Below are 20,417 nucleotides of genomic sequence, written 5' to 3'. Positions count from 1 at the left end.
AAATACAAATGAAAACAACTCCAAGGTGGTACCACCCCATACCTATTATATTGTTCTATATTACAATAAAGAAAAGTGATAAATGTTAGAGGGAATGTGGCAAAATTGGGACACAAATGCATTGTTGGTAGAGTTGGGAACTGATGTAACTGTCCTAGAAGGCAATTTGCATCCAAAGGGCTATAAAACTACATACCCTTTGATCCTGTGAAACCACTACTATCCTAAAGAGATCAAAAAAAGGGGAAAGGATCTATTTGGACAAAAATATTTATAGCAGATCTTTTGATGGTGGCAAAGAATTGGAAATTGAGGGCATGCCTTTCAATTGGGGAATGGCTGAACAAATTATGGTATATGACGGTGATGGAATACTATTGTGTTATAAGAAATGATGAGCAAGATGACTTCAGATAAAGGTGGAAAGACCTATATGAACTGATGCAAAGTAAAATAAGCATAACCAGGAGAACATCATACCTAGAAAAAGCCATACTATCCAATGACTGACTGTGAAAGACTTACCTATTCTCAGCAATATAATGATTCAGGAGCATTCTGAAGAATTTCTCACAAAGAATGCTATCCTCCAGAGAATGCAGATTAAAGCATACTATTTTTACGTCAGTTTGTGTTTTTATTTTGGGATTTTAGCTTCATACAAATATTCTCTTACAATAGTGATCAATACGGAAATATATTTTACATGATAATACATGTATATAACCCAGATCTAATTGCTTACCATCTCAAGGAGTGGGGAGGGAATGGAGACGATTTGGATCTTATAATTTTGTAAAACATTATGTTGAAAATCATTATTATATGTAATTGGGAAAATATTAATATGCTTCAAAAATTAAATATTAAAAAAGCATCAAGAAATCTTCTCTTAAAATCTATTATCTTCACCTTCGGACAGTGTTCAAATGCTACTTAAAAGAAATATCAAGACCTAGAGTTCATCAACATCACATATATAACAAAGTTACTAACACAATTCTAGGTTTGTTTTTAAAGCCCTAAGCATAAACCACAATCCTAACCTGATTAGTGGTAGATAATCTTTAAAATACTAAGGATGAATTTTTTTTATGATTCTTTTCAGTACAAAATCATTTTAGTGAAAGTGATATACAGAAATACTTTGTTCAATTTCATTGTATACATAAGAAAACTGAGACCTGAAAAGGTTGAATGACTTATGAAAAAGGGAAGCAAGTGGTAAAATTGGAACTCAAACATAGGCTGCCTGGCTCTTAACCCAGAACTCCTTCAATGATGCTACACTAATTTTAAAAGTGGCAGTTAAACTAATATGAATGGCGTTATTCTTTTAAAAAATTTTTCTTTAGAATATTTTTCCATGATTATATGATTCAAGACACCCCCCCCTCCCAAAGACAATAAGCAGTTCCACTGGGTTATATATGTATCATTGTTCATAACCTATTTCCATGTTATTCATATTTGCAATAGAGTGATGCTTTAACATCAAAACCCTAATCACATCCCTATCGTACTACATGGTCGATCATATATTTTTCTAATGCATTTTGGGTTCCACAGTTCTTTATCTGGATGCGGATAGCCTTCTTTCTCCTAAGTTCTGCTGGATTGTCCTAGGTCATTGTATTGCTACTGGTAGAAAATTACATTTGATTGTACCTTAGTGTATCTGTCTCTGTGTACAATGTTCTCTTGGTTTTGCTCCTCTCGCTCTGCATCACTTCCTGGAGGTTGTTCCAGTCTCCATGGAATTCCTCCAGTTTATTATTCCTTTCAGCACAATAATATTCCATCACCATCAGATACCACAGTTTGTTCAGCCATTCCCCAATTGAAGGACATCCCCTCATTTTCCAATTTTTTGCCACCACAAAGAGTGCAGCTATGAATATTTTTGTACAGGTCTTTTTGGGATACAAATCCAGCAGTGGTATGGCTGGATCAAAGGGCAGGGATTTATTTAAAGTCCTTTGTGGAGAAGTAGATTTTTCTAAGAAAGCTGACAAGATTTTTTTTAGTTGCCACTTTCTTTTTCCACCTCAGAGAAATGAAAAAATTCTAGTTTATTATTTGTTATTATTATACCTACATCATTTGTCATATATTCATAAAAACTCTTATAGAGGTCAAGGAAGAATTAAAATCAATAACTAAAATGAAGTTTTCAAGAAGTAAAGTTCACATCTTTTAAGTGTTGTATCTTTTTAACAAATTAGTAACCCCTACTAGATTCTAAGCACTATAGAGTTAAGGAGACAGAGCTAGATAGCACAGTGGATAGAATACCAGGCCTGAAGTCAAAAGGTTCAAATCTGGCCTCAAGAGACTCCCTATCTGTGCAACCTTGGGCAAGTCAGTTAACCCCAAATGCCTAGCCCTTGCTCTTCGGTCTTCAAATTGATACTAAAACAGAAAGCAAAGACTTAAAAATAAATAACTAAAAAGGAAAGATGTCTTATTTCTACAGCCCCTTCCCTTCAATAGCGATGCTTTGTTAAAGATAGACATTTAATGAAAGGTTGTCAAAAGAATGCTTTCCTTGCTAAGTCAATGATCTATTAGAAAAGCAGATAGTGATGTAAGGTATATGCAATAAATAAATCTCCTTCAGAAGAGGAATCATAGTTTTTTTTTTCATTTGAATTAGTTTATTTAGTCAATTTAGAACATTATTCCTTGGTTACAATAATCACATTATTTCCCTCCCTCCCCTCTACCCACCCTTTCCGCAGCCGACACACAATTTCATTGGGTATTACTTGTGTCCTTGATCAGAACCTATTTCCATGTTGTTGATGTTTGCATTAGGATGCTCATTTAGAGTCTACATCTCCAACCATGTACCCTTGGCCCATGTAATCAAGCAGTTGTTTTTTCTTCTATGTTTCTACTCCCACAGTGTTTCCTCTGAATGTGATAGTGGTTTTTCTCGTAGATTCCTCCTAGTTGTTCAGGATCACTGCATTGCCACTAATGGAGAAGTCCATTACATTCGATTGTGCCACAGTGTATCAGTCTCTGTGTACAATGTTTTCCTGGTTCTGCTCCTCTCACTCTGCATCAATTCCTGGAGGTTGTTCCAGTCCCCAATGGAATTCCTCCACTTTATTAGCACTCCTCCACTTTGAGCACAATAATATTCCATCACCAACATATACCACAATTTGTTCAGCCATTCCCCAATTGAAGGGCATCCCCTCATTTTCCAATTTTTTGCCACCACAAAGAGTGCAGCTATGAATTTTTGGTACATGTCTTTTCCTTATTATCTCTTTGGGGTACAAACCCAGCAATGCTATGGCTGGATCAAAGGGCAGATAGTCTTTTAGTGCCCTTTGGGCAAATCATAGGTTTTTAAAAGCCCTATCCTTTCCAATGTTACCAATTTATTTTATTCAGAAGTTATAAGAATTGTGTGTGGGAGAGGAAGGGAGGGAGAGGGAGAGAAAGAAGAGAAAAAGACTTGCTTTTGTACACTTAGGCAATTTTCTTTTTGGTTAGTTAGCCAATCTGGTAGGTGTGAGATGGTATCTTAGAGTTGTTATAATGTGCATTTCTCTAATCAGTAATGATTTGGAACATTTTTTCACATGACTATGGATAGTTTTCCTCTGAGAACTGCTTGTTCATATCCTTTGACCATTTCTCATTTGGGGAATGTCTTGAATTCCTATAAATTTCACTTCTCTATATAACTGAAAAATGAGGCTTTTGTCAGAGATACTTGCTATAAATGGTTTTCCCAAATGTGTTGTTTCCCTTCTAATCTTGGTTGCATTAGTTTTATTTGTACAAAACTTCTAAAATGTGATCAAAGTTATCTATTTCATTTTTTATAACGTTTTCTATGTTGTGTTTGGTCATAAATTCTTACCTTTCCCATAAGTCTGATAGGTAAACTTTTCCACATCCCTCTAAAATTCCTCCAATTTTAGAGGAATATTGGAAAATGCTGTCACCCTTTATTTCTAGATCAGGTATCCATTTTGAATTTATCTTGATGTATGTTGTGAGATGTTAGTCCATCGCAACCCTATGGTCTAGTACCTAACTTCTGCCAGATTGCATTCCGGTTTTCCCAGAAGTTTTGGTCAAGTATGAGTTCTTTCCCCAAAAGTTTGGATCTTTGGATTTACTGAACACTAAATTGCTATGGATATTAACCACCGTGTGTTATCATTACCTAATCTATTCCATTGATCCACCATTCTATTTCTTAGCCAGGACCAGTTTGGAGATTTCTGCTTTTTTCTGCTAGGTCTCTTTCTTTCATATCACCCCCCCCCCCAATTCCTTTGATTTTCTTGGCCTTTTTTTCTTTCAGATGAATTTTGCTGCTATTTTTTTTTTTAGTTCTATGAAATAATTTCTGGGCAGTTTGATTAGTATGGTTAATTGATTTAGGTAGGCATGTTATTTTCACTGTATTGGCTTGGCCTATCTATGATCAGATCCCCCCTCCCCCCAATTGTTTAGGTCTGACTTTTGTGTGAAAAATGTTTTGTAATTGTGTTCATATAGTTGCTGGGTTTGTTTTAGTAGGTATATCACCAGGTATTTTATATTGTCTAGTTATTCTGAATGCAATTTCCTTTTCTATCTCTTGCTGTTGGATTTTGTTAGTAGTAAGTTGAAACGCTAATGATTTTTGTGGGTTTATTTTGTATTTTGTGATTTTGCTAAAGTTGTTAATTATGTCTCTTCTTTTTTTGGTTGATTCTCTAGGTATAATTTTGACTTCATTGCCTATTCTAATTCCTTTGATTTCTTTTTCTGCTCTTATATCTATAGCAAGCATTTCTAGCACAGAATTAAATAACAGTGGTGATGTGGACATCCTTGTTTTATCCCTAATCTTACTGGGAAAATCTTAGTTTGCCCCCATTACAGGTAATGTTTGTTGATGGTTTTGGATAGGTGCTATTTATCACTTTAAGGCAGATTCCCTTTATTCCAATGTTTTCTATTTTTTTAAATTAAAGGATGGGTATTGTATTTTGTCAGACGTTTCTCCATCTATTGAAATAATTATGTGATTTCTTTTGGTATTGGTAGGGTCAATTATAGTTATGGTTTTCCTAATATTGAACCATCCTTGCTTTCCTGGTATAAAACCCACCTGATTGAGGTATATTATTATTGTGATAAAATGTTGTAATATCCTTGCTAGTATTTTATGCAAAAATTTTCTGTCAATGTTCATATAATTTTCTTTTTTCTGTTTTATCTCTTCCTGGTTTAGGTATCAATACCATATTTGTTTCATAAGAATTTGGAAGGATTCCCTCTTTTTCTTAATAGTTTATTTAGTATTAGAGTTAAGCCATTCTTTGAATGATTGATAAAATTCACTTACAATTCCAAAAGGTCTTGAGGCCTTTTTCTTAGGGAGTTCTTTAATGGTTTGTTCAGTTTATTTTTCTGTGATGGGGTTAAGTATTCTATTTCCTCTCTTGTTTATCTAGGTAGTTTATATTTTTGCAAGTATTCATTTATTTCACTTAGAGATTGCCTGATTTATGGGCATATAGTTGGAGAAAATAACTTCCAATAATTGCTTTAGTTTATTCTTCATTGGTTGTGACCACCTTTTTTATTTTCTTCTTTAAATCAAATTAACCAAGAGTTTATCTACTTTTTCATAAAGCCAACTCGTTGTCTTATTTATTAGTTCAGAGGTTTGGTTTTTTCTTATTTCAGTTTTATTAATCTCTCCCTTGTTTTTCAGGATTTCTAATTTGGTGTTTAATTGGGGATTCTTAGTTTATTCTTTTCCTATTTTTTTTAGTAACATGCTCAATTCATTGATTTGCTCTTTCTCTAATTTATTGATATAAGTATTAAGAGATGTGAACTTCCCTCTAAGTACTCCTTTGGCTGAATCACATAATTTTGATATGCTGTCTCCTCATTGTCATTTTCTTTAATGAAATTGTTGATTGTTTCTATGATTTGTTCTTTGACCCATTTGTTATTTAGGATAAGATTGTTTAATTTCCAATTCATTATACATGGGATGATTCACTGGGGAGACTAGTATGTTAATCTCCCAAAGCATTGGGGAGAGAGGGAGAAATAGTGTGAATTTTATAGAAATTATTCTCCTTATTCCTTTTGAAAAATTTGAAAATAGCCATTTTCGTCCATACCAGACCCACCCTTTGCCTGGGTGTGCATGAGTAACCCTGGTCTCCAGGAAGAAGCTGGCCTCTAGTCTCACATAACTCCTGGCATCTAGAAGACTAAGCTCTGGCCTGGACTGACCCAGAAGGGGTGACATAAATGGCTTTAAAAATGAGAGGACTGTGGAAGCAAGGGGGCTTTCTTTTTGGCTCCCGACACTCTGGGGATGGAGATTCTTGCTTGCATGGTCATTTTTTAATAGACAAGTGTGGCAAACACATTAATTAGGTGAGGCTAGGTGATCATGTAATTCTCTAACTTTTACTAACAAATAATTATAAATTAACATACAGTCTCCAGAGAATTTTAATCATAACAAGTTCTAGATCCTTTGCCTTTTGGAACATTACATTCTATGCCTTCCAGTCCTTTGATGTAGAAGCTGCTAGGTCCTGCATAATCCTGTGGCTCCTCTGTATTTGAACTGTTTCCTTCTGGCAGCTTTGAGTACCTTTTCCTTGGCCTTAGAGTTCTGGAATTTGGCTAACATAGTTCTGGGATATTTTATTTTGAGGTCACTTTCAGGAGGTGACCAGTGGGATTCTATTTCTATTTCTTTCCTTGTTAAAAAATATCAGAGCAGTTTTCTCTGCTGATTTCTTGTAATATGGTGTCCAAGCTCTTTTATTGATCATTGGTTTCAGGTATTCCAACGATTCTTATCTGTTCTGAATCTACTTTCCATGCTAGTTGCTTTTTCAGTAAGGTAGTTTCTGTCCCTCTTGAAACTTCTTTGATTTTGTTTGTTTCCTGTTGTCTTATGGTTTCATTAGCTTCTATTTGTCCAACTTTAATTTTATATTCTACCTAGAGTTTTTGTGTTTTTACATTTGGCTTATCCTATTTTTTTAATGAGTTACTTTCTTCAGTGGTTTTAAAACTTTTAATTAATTTAGAATATTTTTCCATGGTTACATGATTCATGATTTTTCCCACCTCTCTTTCCTCTCTCCTGGAGCTGATAAGAAATTCCACTGAGTTATATATGTATCACTGTTCAAAACCTATTTCCATGTTATTTATATTTACAAGAGAGTGTTCTTTTAATGCCAAAACCCCAATCATATCCCTGTCGAATCACGTGATTGATCATATGTTTTTCTTTTGCTCCCACAGCTCTTTCTCTGGATTTGGATAGTGTTCTTTCTAAGTTCCTCTGGATTGTCCTGGATCACTGCATTGCTACTAGTAGAAAAGTTCATTATATAGGATAGTTCCACAATGTTTCACTTTCTGTGTCCAGTGTTCAGTTCTGCTTATTTCACTCTGCATCAGTTCTTGGAGGTCTTTCCAGTTCATATAGAAATCCTCCAGTTCATCACTCCTTATAGCACTATAGTATTCCATCACCATCAGATACCACAATTTGTTCAGTCACTCCCCAATCAATGACACCCCCCACAGTTTCCAATTTTTTTGCCACTACAAAGAGCACAGCTATAAATATTTTTGTACAAGTCTTTTTCTTTATTATCTCTTTGGAGTAGAAATCCAGCAGTGGCATTGTTGGATCAAAGGGCAGGTAGTTTTTTAAAGCCCTTTGTGCATAATTCCAAATTGCCTTCCAGAATGGTTGGATGGATTAATTCACAAATCTAACAGCAGTGTATTAGTGCCCCAATTTTGCCACATACCCTTCAACACTTATCACTTTCCTTTGCTGTCACATCGGCCAATACGCTAGGTGTGAGGTAGTACACCTCAGTTTTGCTTTGATTTGCATTCTCTAATTATGACAGATTTAGAACACTTTTTTAAAAAAACCCTTATCTTCTGTCTTGGAGCCAACTGTGTATTGGCTCCAAGGTGGAAGAGTGGTAAGTGCTAGCCAATGGTCAAGTGACTTGCCCAGGGTCACACAGCTGGGAAGTGTCTGAGGCCAGAGTTGAACTCTAGGTCTGGCTCTCAATCCACTGAGCTACCCAGCTGACCCCTAGAACACTTTTTTCATGTGCTTATTGATAAGTTTTGATTTCTTTAGCTGAAAACTGCCTACTCATGTCCCTTGACCATTTATCAATTGGGGAATGGCTTGATTTTTTATAAATTTGACTTAGTTCCTTATATATTTGGGAAATTAAACCTCTGACAGAGTTTTGTTATAAAATTTTTTCCCAGTTTGTTGCTTTCTTTCTAATTTTGGTTGCATTGGTTTTGCTTGTACAACTTCTCAATTTGATATAATCAAAGTAATTCATTTTACATTTTGCAATATTCTCTTTCACTTGCTTGGTCTTAAAATTTCTTCTTTTCCCACAGATGTGACAGGTATACTATTCCACATTCACTTAATTTATTTATGATTTCACTCTACATTTAAGTCATTTACTCATTTTGAATATATCTTGGTATGGGATGTAAGATGTTGATCTAAACCAAATTTTCCCCATACCATTTTCCAGTTTTTTCAGCAGTTTTTGTCAAATATTGAGTTCTTTTCCCAAAAGCTTGGATCTTTGGGTTTATCAAACACTAACTTGTTGAGGTCATTTACCCCTAGACTATTCCACTGATCCACCCATCTGTCTCTTAGCCAGTACCATATTGTTTTGATGACCACTACTTTATAGCACAATTTAATATCTGGCACTGCCAGGCCCCCATCCTTCATATTTTTTTTCATCATTTCCCTTGATATTTTTTATTTTTTATTCTTCCAGATGAACGTTGTTATAATTTTTCCCCAATTCTATAAAAAAGTTTTTTGGTAGTTTGATAGGTATAGCACTGAATAAGTAGATTAATTTGGGTAAGATAGTAATTTTTATTATATTAGCACATCTCCATGAGCAATTAATGTTTTTCCAATTATTTAAATACAGTTTTAATTGTGTATAAAATGTTTTGCAGTTGTGTTCATTTGTCTTGGATAGATTCCTAAGTATTTTATATTGTCTAGTGATTTTAAAAGGAATTTCTCTTTCTAATTCCTGCTGCTGAATTTTGTTGGAATTCAGTGGTTTTTCTCTTTCCATTTGGTCAATTCTATTTCTTAGTTTTCTTCAGTGAATTGTCCACTCCACCTGTTGAGTTTTTCTATCAATTCTTGTCTTATTTGGTTTTTTAACTTTTTTCCAAGTTCTTCTAGGTATATTTTTTTAAACCCTTGCCTTCTGTCTTGGAGTCAATACCGTGTATTAGCTTCAAGGCAAAAGAGTGGTAAGGGCTAGGCAATGGGGGTTAAGTGACTTGCCCAGAGTCACACAGCTGGGAAGTGTCTGAGCCCAGTTTTGAACCTAAGACCTCCTGTCTCTAGGCCTGGCTCTCAATCCACTGAGATACCCAGCTGCCTTTGAGGCCTGACAACCTTTCATACTTTCCTTTTTGGCACTATTGCCCTCTTCAGACATATTTTGGTCTTCTCTGTCACTAAAGTAACTTTCTAAGATCAGGCTTTTTGGTCTTTTACAACTTTTTCTAAGTATATCTCCCTCCCCACCCTCCTTATCTTATCTATCTGTTGAGGTTCTTCTCTATATCTGGGGTAGAGGGCTCACTGCTCCAAGCTCATGGAATACTCCTCCCTGGTATTTAGGATTGGCTGCCCTTATTCCTCATGTTGTATCTGTCAAGGAGATGGCTCTACTGGCATGCTCTGGGGAGGTTTGCAGCTGTTTTACTCCCACTATATATTCAAAACCCTGTGCTACCAGTTTCCCCATTGTTTTGTGGGCTGGTCTGGTACCCATGCTACTGCTTCTCTGCTCCTGTCAAGTAGCCTGGGCTGGGTATTCCTCTCCTTGGCTCTGCTACCCCAAGCACTCTGCTACCATGTGGGAGTGAGGTTAGTTCATTGTGATCCCATCTCTCTCTCTCTCTCTCTCTCTCTCTCTCTCTGCATCCCTGTAGCTCTAAGGGACCAATGCCATGTTTGAATTTGTAGATTTCCTGCCTTCTCTACCTGTGTGGAATGGCTCTGGCTAGGTTTCTTCCTATTCTGTAGCTTCATTGCCTCAGAATCATGGACTACTCCAAGATCTGCAGGTTCTCACAGATGCTGTGCTACCTTGGTTACTCTTTCCTCTTACCCCAGTGAGACATGTTCCCCCAGTTTTCTTTTGTTTTGAGGTGACTTATTTTCTTTTTTGTGTGTGCATGGAGGGTTGGGGGACCAGAGCATTCTTTACTCTACCATTTTAGCTCTTGGCATGCAACCTCTCCCTTCATTTCAACATCCTGAAATCCTATCCTACCCCATCCTTCAAGAGTAAGATTAAATGCCACCTAAATTCATTCAACAAAAAATAATTAAAAAGCACCTATACTAACTGCTAAATTGGGGCTATAGGCTAATGCAGAGAATACTCTTTGAGTAGATCCAAATTTAGACCCTATATCTGATACTTACCAGCTTTGTGATAATGTGAGATGACAGTAATAGATAAAACTTGCTTTGAATTAGGAAAAGCATCTCATTTAAGCCTCATCACAGGAATGTAATTCATAGGCAGATGATACAGAGGATAGAGTAATGAATGGGCTTGAGGTGAGGACAATCTCAGTTAAATATATCCTCAGTCACTAACTGGCTGAGTGACTCTGGGCAGGTCATGTTCCCTCTCAGCTTCAATTTCCTCCTTTGTAAAATGTGGACAATAACAACCTCCTTACCTCCCAAGGTAGTGGGAGAATCAAAGAAGTTACCATATGGAAACTGTTAAGCAAACTGTGAAGTACTACAGAAATGCTTGCACTAGTTTTACATTAACCTCAATTTCCTTACCAGAAAGTGAGAGGCAAATTAGCTCAATCAACCAACAAGCATCTACCATGAGTTAGGCAGTGAGAACATAAAGACAAAAATGAAACAATCCATACCTTCAAAAAGCTTATATTCTATAGGGGGAGAAAATAGCTACATAAATATGCATAAATATAAACCACAGGCAAAATACATAACAATCATTTTTTGGGGAAAAAGTAAACATTCTTGTATAAAGTCATATTTGAGTTAAATTTTGAATGAAACCAAATTCTAAAAAGTAGTTGTAAGAAAGGAACAGATTCCAAATATGGAGATGAGAGATCTAGAAAAATAAGTGAAAAGCAAGAAAGCTAATGTGGTTGGACAAAAGAGTCTATGAAAAGGAGTAATACATAATAAGACCAGAAAGGTAGATTAGCACCAATTTGTGAAAAATTTTAAATGCCAAACAGGGAAGCTTGTATTGACATTAGGGGTAACAGGGAATCAGTGGAGTTTCCTGAGAACAAAAAGAAACAAAGACTGATGGCTTTAAGAAAATGATTTAAGACAGCTGTGAGGAGGATTGGAAAAAGAGATTAGTAACAAAGAGACAAATCAGGAAACTGTTTCAATTATCTGGATTAGAAGATGTGATAAAGTGAGTGAAAAACAAATTAGGGTAGGAAAAAATGAGAGTAAATGGAAGGGAAATTATATGAAAGTAGAATCAACAACATTTGCCAATTAGATAAGTGGGGGTAAGGATGAGAAGGCACAGATTACTCTGAGATTACAAAACTAGATGGAGCAGTCAAAAGAGGGCAATAACTAACAAAAATAAGGCAGTTCTGACAACCTTGTTTTATTTAACACCTAATTTACCTTTGATCCAAGGGAATTTGCTTTTAAGAAAACTCCTAGACAGACCCTTGTCCCAGACTAAACAATAGGCCATCAAGCACCTATTGAGCACCCTGGATAGGAGCAGTGGATGTAGTCAAATCTTAAGTATATTTTTTTATCTTAGTTTTTCTCTTTGCATATAGGTTTTCCTAGATACTCTAGCCTCAGGCTACAAACTCTTTCCCAAGCTCCTAAGTAATCAGTCTGCTTCTCTGGTTATATTCCATAAGGTATTTTATATATAACTGCAAGTTCTTTAGTTAGACAGAAATTCTCATTCTTGGTGTTTTCCCAAGACAGTGTTTCCAGAATCTCAGAGCTGGGTGGTTCTGTGTGGTATGTGTGTATAAGACTTCATGTAGTGGCCATAAAAGCACTGTCTCCCTTGTCCTGATTAAGATATATTCTCTTGTAAATACTTTGGTGGTCCTGTATTTTTTTTTCAGGTCGACAGACATACTGAATTTTAGATATCTATATGACATTTACTTTTTTTTTTAAACTCTTAGGCCTTTTGCCTTGGAATCAATACTAAGTATTGATTCCAAGGCAGAAGAATGATAAGGGCTAGGCAATTAAGGTTAAGTGACTTGTCCAGGGTCATACAGTGAAGAGGTATCTGAGGCTAGAATTGAACCCAGGATCTCCTTTCTCTAGGCCTAGCTCTCTATCCATGAAGTTACCTAGCTGCCCCTAGGACTGGGTTGACAAATCTATGGCACCCATGCCAGAGGAGGATGCTCCCCTCCCACTTTCTACTGCACCTGAAGACATTTCTCACATCATCCACTCCTCTACCCAGCAGCCCAATGGGAGTGCTTCCTCCCTCCCCTGTCTGTGGTAAGGGAGCAATCTGGGTACTGGTCTCTAAAAAGTTCACCATCACTCTCTAGGATATGTACTTTTGAGGCAATAAGCAGTTGGTCATATGGGAATGGAGCTTAAAAGAAAGATAAATCTAGCTTTATCTGGATAAAGGTTTAGAAATCTTCTGCAAAGAGATAATTTATCCTATGAGAGCTGATAAGGTCATCAAAAACAACAAATGAGAGACAAGGGCAAAGACCAGAGCCTTGGTGTACACCCATAATTAGGGGGCAGTATATTTGTGATAAACTAGCAAAGGAGTCTAGGAAGAAGCATTAGCATATGTAACAGGCGAACCAAGAGAATGGTGTTATGAAACCACAAAGTGGTTAGCAGTGTCAAAGGACGCACCCTCCCCCCCAAAAAGGCAAGGCAAAGCAAGATAAAAATAAGAAACACTTGTTAAGTTCTACTATATGCTAGGCACTGTGCTAAGCCATTCCCTTGCTCAGAAGGAGGTTACTTTTTAATAGCAGAAAAGGCAGATACATATAAAAAAGGAAGCTGAAACTTCCCCTCCTCTTCCCCAATTCCTGGTACTCTTCCCTAAGTGCCATGTTGGGGCATGATAGTGAAAAACAGTCAGAAGCAAAGGCTGTAGGAGAAAGAATCAGGGTTGTTTGGTCTGGGCCCCTCCTTTAAAAAGGGAGGCACTAAAAAGCATTCTCTTTAAGGGAAAAAAAGACAAGCAAGGTGGAGAGATGTCCTAAAATAAGAACGCCACAGACACTGAGGGATGTTCCAGGGTAAGAAAGTTAGGAGGAGAATGTAGAGAAGGCCAAAAAGGTTAAGTTTAAGAAAGGGCCATTAGGTTTGGCAATTAAGATCCTAGGGTAATTTGGGAGAAAATAGTTTCAATTAAGTAAAGTCATCAGATTGCAGTGTCATGAAGTAAAAGGAAGAAGGATGAACAAACGAGAAAAGAAAGTTTTTTAAGATTATGCTGTGAGTAGAGCAGACAGAAACCCCTGAATTTAGCTGTGCAAAGGGAGTAGGATGATAGGATCAAGTGGTTTATTTATTTTTTAAAAATAGAAGGAACCTAAGTGTTTGTAGGCAGTAAGGAAGGTACCAGAAGGAAAGACTAAAAACTGGGAGAGTTAAAGAGAATGCTTTTGAGGGAAAGCTGCCTGTAGGGATGGATTCAGAGATACCAGCTAGGTGGCTAAGAAAAAGTGACATTAAGGTTTATTATGTGATGTGTGAAGACTGTGGTGAAATCCTGGCCAGTTAGAAAAATCTTAGGGGAAGGGATTGGATAAATTTAAAAGGCCAGCAGGTAAAGCAGGAGTCTCTGGCTCTCTCCAGCTCATCTCTAATCTTAAATCTCTTAAGAAACCCCAAGTGAATAAAGACTCAGCTAAGATTGGAGACCTCTTAGATAGACTGCTTATTCTTTCTTTTTCTCACTTTTACAAATAAATATTTACAAATGTAATATGTCTCCAAGATAACATGCGACAGACATGATATCTTCAACATGTTACAATTTGACTTTTGATGAGCTTATGCAACAGGCTAAAATGAACTAAAATAGTTTCCATCACTACCTGGGATCAACAACAGTACATTATGTCTAAATTAACTTCAAAATACAATATTATAATCTATGTTTAACTTGACAAGTATTATAAAATAGCTAGCATTCTTAAAGTTCAGAGTCTTGAAATGGTAAACACATTTAAGAACCTAATATAACAAAACATTCTTCAATCATGCATCAGCCTTACCAACTTAAATGACACAAGCTTGTAGCCAGTGCCTACCAAAATCAATTACTGAATGACTAGCGTGTACCCACAACAGCTGGCAAATGAAGGTTTTGGTTTCCTTGGTAACCAAATTTATGAACTAGATGAGAACAGAAATTTGCTAGCTTAGTGAGGTAAATAATCAAAATTATTTCCATTCTACTTTTTAAAGTTTCAAACTGGATAAAAGAAAATAGTTTCAAAAGTTCTTGTATTAAATAAACTAATTTTATAACTGGTGCTTAATTAAAAAAAAAATCCTTGACTGTTTATCACACTGACTCACACTGAACTTGTAGATCAGTAAAAACCTTCAGGTCTTTTTCAAATTAACTGCTGCCTAACCAGCCCTCTCTTTTTTTGTATTTGAAGCTTTTTTCCTTTTAAAAAATAAGTTTTTATTGATGTCTCTTATCATTTTTACACCAACAGTTTCCTCTAGTATCTCTTTCTTCTTTTCTTTTCCAGAGTGTCTTCTTTTGAATTATGCTTTTTTTGTAATTTGTAATATCAATTTTTAAAAATATTTTCATTGTGTTTCTATGATTTTCTTGCTTTTCTTATTTCACTCTGTTTATTAGTTCATGTAGATCTTTCCAAGCCTTTGTATTAACATTCATAATTTCATATAGCACAGTAATACTCTTACATTCAAGTACTAAATATTGTTTTGTCATTCCCCAAATACGAGGCATCTATTTTATTTCCAATTTTTTGCTATCTTAAAAAAGTAATGTTATAAATAATGTCATATATGGGGAATTTTTTTTATTAATAGCCTTCTTGTGGGATAACCTAATACTGAAATTTATAGGTCAAAGGATGGAGACATTTTAGTTACTTGTTTGCATAATTTCAAACTGTTGTCCAAATCACAGCCCTACAAACAATGTACCAGTGTGCCTATCTTTCCACAATCCCATCAACATTGGCTATGCTCATTTTTTGACACTGTCAATTTTTAAGATATAATGTGAAACCTAAAGTTTTTGATTTGCAATTCTCTTATTATTAGTAATCTGGAACATTCTTTCATAAGGTTAATTTTGAGAATTTATCTTTAAAACCTTTTTTTATCTCTTGGTGAGTAGCTTTTGATCACATTCAATTGTTTTCAGTCATGTCAGACTTTTCATGACCTCATTTGGAGTTTTCTTAGCAAAGATACTGGAGTGGTTTGTCATTTCCTTCACCAGCTCATTTTACAGATGAGGAAACTAAGGCCAACGGGGTTAAGAGAGTTGCCCAAGGACAAATATTTATTTTCCTTTTTCCTTTTTTTTTTAAACCCTTACCTTCAACCTTAGAATCAATCCTATGTATTGGTTTCAAGACAGGAGAGTGGTAAGGGCTAGGCAGTGGGGGTAAAAAGTGATTGCCTAGGGTCACACAGCTAGAACATGTCTGAGGCCAGATCTGAACCCAGGACCTTAGGCCTGGCTCTCAATCCACTGAACCACCAAGCTGCCCCCCAGGGTCAAATAGCTAGCAAGAGTCTGAAGTTAGATTTACCTTCAGGAAGAAAAGTCATACCTTTTGTTGTTTATATTATATCTCTTGGTTACCAATCAATTCCTTATGTTAGAGAAATTTGATACAAAGATTTTTTTCCCCTCCCTTCAGCTGATTGTCTTATCACAGGTCTTTTAGTTCGATCTGTGCAGGACTCTTCTGTTTCTTTATAATAAAAATTATCTATTTTATCTTTTGTAATTGCCTCTAACCCTCCTTTAGTTAAGAACATATCTACCTGCAGCTATTAAGCTTATCTGCTTTTCTTCTAATTTTTAAAATACAGTAGTTACTCCCATTCCCCAATGGGTAGTTTAGCTTTCCCTGGTTTCACTTACTCAAATTAATCCTCCCAGCTGGTCTTCCTAGGTCAGTTCTTTCACTTTTTCTGGGGGGAGGGGTACTACCCAAGCTGAGGGACAGGAGCAGGGAAAGAAAGAGCACATTTATATGGAGTCTGCAGGAGTTTTGTTTATATCTGTGGTTTTGGTTATCCATGGTAGGTCTTGAAAGGTATTCCTGCAGACATGGGCCCAACTGTAGCATAATCTTTAATATTAAGGTCAATGTATCCGTTGTGATGGATTGTGAATTGTGAATGAATTGTGAAACAGTGCAAGGTGTTGGTCAAAACTTAATTCCTATCAGTCTGCTTACCACTTCTCCCAGCAATTAAAAAAATAACAGGGAAAGTTCTTTTGTAAACAATTTATGTTTTCCAATATATCTAACACTGGGTTACTGAATTCCAAATACAGGTGTGTTTGTTCCAAAGATCTATTTTCTATTTTTTAATCAATACCAATGTTTTTCATTATTGTTTTATAATATAATTTGAGGCTGGGAAGTGCTATTCCTCCTTCCCTCTTTTCATTTCCTTTCATATTCTCTGATTATCTATTTGGTAAAGGACTGAGTATAAATTTATTCTGAAAATATCATTTTTATTATTTTATTATATTGGAACAGCCCAGTCATAAGCACTAAACAAAAAATTCCTCTATTTAAATTGTTCATTTAAGGAGCACTTTATAATTGAATAAATGAGTCCTTTGGGTGCTTTGGAAAATTGACCCCCACATTATTTATACATTTCCCTTTCTGAGATTGTTCCTCAGATTGGAAATACAACTGATTTTTGAGGTTTTTTTTAAAGCCTGCAACTTTTCAGAAGCAATTATCTAATTGCTTGAGATTTTCTAAATAAACCATCATATCATCAACAAATAAGGTTATTTTTATTTCTATAACCTATCTTTATGTTTTTAAAGCACAAGTCTGACTAGGAACAACCTCCTTTCTCACCTACCAAAGTTCCAGTGGCTAGCAATTGCTTCTAGGATAAAATACAAACTCTTCTAGTTGTCTGTTAAAGTCCTTTAAGGGTAGGTTTTAGCCTAACCCCTCCCTCCCCCTTTTTTAGAATACAATGGGATTATCATCTTCCTATTCCTTTATTTTTAAAAATTTTTATTTAGTCAATTTAGAACTTTTTCCTTGGTTACAAGAACCATTCTTTCTCTCCCCTCCCTCTCCCCCTTCCCGTAGCAAACCCAAAATTCCACTGGGTTTTACATGTGTCTTCGATCAGAACCTATTTCCATGTTATTGATGTTTACACTAGGATGATCATTTAGAGTCTACATCCCCTGTCATATGCCCCTTGACCCATGTAATCAAGCAGTTGTTTTTCTTCAGTGTTTCTACTCCCACAGTTTTTCCTCTGTGGATAGTGTTCTTTCTCATAAATCCCTCCAAGCTGTTCCGGATCACTGCATTGCAACTAATGGAGAAGTCCATTACATTCGACTGTACCACAGTGTATCCATCTCTGTGTACAATGTTCTCATGGTTCTGCTCCTTTGCTCTGCATCAATTCCTGGAAGTCATTCCAGTTCACATGCAATTCCTCCAGTTCATTATTCCTTTGGGCACAGCAGTATTCCATCACCAGCATATACCACAATTTATTAAGCCATTCCCCAATTGGAGGGCATCCCCTCATTTTCCAATTTTTTGCCACCACAAAGAGCTCAACTATGAATATTCTTGTACAAGTCTTTTTCCTTATTATCTCTCTGGAGTACAAATCCAGCAGTGATATAGCTGGATCAAAGGGCAGACAGTCTTTTAGCATCCTTTGGGCATAGTTCCAAATTAATGCATTAATGTCCCAACTTTGCAATATCCCCTCCAACATTCATTACTTTCCTTTGCTGTCATGTTAGCCAATCTGCTAGATGTGAAGTGATAACTCAGTTGTTTTGATTTGCATCTCTCTCTCTCTCTCTCTCTCTCTCTCTCTCTCTCTCTCTCTCTCACTCACTCATACCTTTCTTCCTCCTGTTTGTAATTAAACTCCATAAAAGGTTGACTGCTGACTTGAGATTTCATTTAGGAATTACATAGCTGAATTCCTTGGCGACCTTAAATTAATATATATCAGTCTTTTAAAGTGATTTCCTTGTCACACCTTCTAATTTTGGTTGCATTGGTTTGTTTGTACAAAAACATTTAATTTAATGTAATCAAAATTATTTATTTTACATTTGTAATTTTTTTCTAACTCTTGCTTGGTCTTGAAATCTTTTCTTTCCCAAATATCTGACATGTATACTATTCTGTGTTCACCTAATTTACTTATCCTTCTTTATGTTCAAGTCATTCACCCATTCTGAGTTTATTTTGGTGTAGGGTGTGACATATTGATCCAAGCCTAATCTCTCCCATACTGTCTTCCAATTTTCCCTGCAGTTTTTATCAAATAGTGGATCCCCCCCCCCAAAGCTGGGATCTTTGGGTTTATCATAGGCTGTCTTGCTGAGGTCTCTTAGCCCAAGACTAGTCCACTGATCCTCCTTTCTGTCTCTTAGTCAGTACCATATTGTTTTGATGACCACTGCTTTATAGTATAGTTTGAGATCTGGTACAACTAGCACCTTCACATTTTTTTTCATTATTTCCCTGGATATCCTTGATCTTTTGTTCTTCCAAATGAACTTTGTTATGATTTTTTCTAATTCAGTAAAAAAGTTTTTTGGTAGTTCAATGGATATGGCACTAAATAAGTAAATTAGTTTGGGTAGGATTGTCATTTTTATTATGTTAGCTCATCCTACCCATGAGCGGTTAATGTTTTTCCAATTGCTCATATCTAGTTTTAGTTGTGTGGAAAGTGTTTTGTAGTTGTGTTCATATAGTTCCTGTGCTTGTCTTGGCAGATTCCTAAGTATTTATTTTGTCTAGGGTGATTTTAAATGGAATTTCTCTTTCTAATTCTTGCTGCTGAGATGTGTTGGAAATATATAGAAATGCTGATGACTTATTTATTTTGTATCCTGCAACTCTGCTAAAATTGTTGATTAGACTAGTTTTTTGGTTGATTCTCTAGGATTCTTTAAGTAGACCATCATATCATCTGCAAAGAGTGATAGCTTGGTCTCCTCATTGCCTATTTTAATACCTTCAATTTCTTTTTCTTCTCTAATTGCTACTGCTAGTACTTATAGTACAATGTTAAATAATAGAGATGATAATGGGCATCCTTGTTTCACTCCTGATCTTATTGGGAAGGCTTCTAGTTTATCTCCATTGCAGATGATATTTTCTGATGGTTTTAGATATATACTATTTATTATTTTTAGGAAAGGCCCTTTATTCCTATACTTTAATGCATTTTCAATAGGAATGAGTGTTGTATTGTCAAAGGCTTTTTCTGTACCTATTGAGATAATCATGTGATTTTTTGTTGGTTTTCTTGTTAATATGGTCAATTATGTGGATGATTTTCTTGGTATTGAACCATCCTTGCATTCCTGGTATAAATCTCACCTGATCATAATAAATAACCCTTGTGATCACTTGCTGGAGTCTTTTTGCTAGTACTCTAAGATTTTTGCATTTATATTAAGGAGATTGGTTTATAGTTTTCTTTCTCGGTTTTTGACCTGCAGAACTCCTTCTTTGCTTATTCTGTCAAATAGTTTGTATAATATTGGGATTAGTTGTTCTTTGAATGTTTGATAGAATTCATTTGTGAAACCATCTGGTCTTGGGGATTTTTTCTTAGGGAGTTCTTTGATGCCTTGTTCAATTTCTTTTTCTTATATGGGGTTATTTAGGTATTCTATTTCTCCTTCTGTTAACCTAGGCAATTTATATTTTTGTAAATATTCATCCATATCACCTAGATTGGCATATGTTCTGCCATATAATTGGGAATGAGTTTTTAATGATTGCCTTAATTTCCTCTTCATTAGAGGTGAGGTCTCCCTTTTCATCTTTGATACTATTGATTTGGTTTTCTTCTTTCCTTTTTTAAATTAATCAGTACTTTGTTTTGTTTTTTCAAAGCACCAGCTTCTAGTCTTATTTATTAAATCAATAGTTCTTTGACTTTCAATTTTATTAATTTCTCCTTTAATTTTAAGGATCTCTAATTTAGTATTCATCTGAGGATTTTAAATTTGTTCACAATCTAATTTTTTAATTTGCATGCCCAATTC

General features: G+C 35.6%; 1 protein-coding gene across 3 annotated transcripts in view; it reads right to left on the bottom strand.

Annotated features, from left to right (window-relative positions):
• Window positions 1-20,417, bottom strand: part of LOC100031405 (protein argonaute-3) — a 133,273-nt gene that overhangs the window by 47,519 nt on the left and 65,337 nt on the right. The gene's annotated exons all lie outside the window — the stretch shown is intronic.

The sequence above is a fragment of the Monodelphis domestica genome, chromosome 4 (genome assembly GCF_027887165.1).
Source record: "Monodelphis domestica isolate mMonDom1 chromosome 4, mMonDom1.pri, whole genome shotgun sequence".
Lineage (NCBI taxonomy): Eukaryota > Metazoa > Chordata > Mammalia > Didelphimorphia > Didelphidae > Monodelphis > Monodelphis domestica.
Note: the sequence above shows the minus strand (reverse complement) of the source record. Positions and strands in the feature narration are given on the sequence as shown.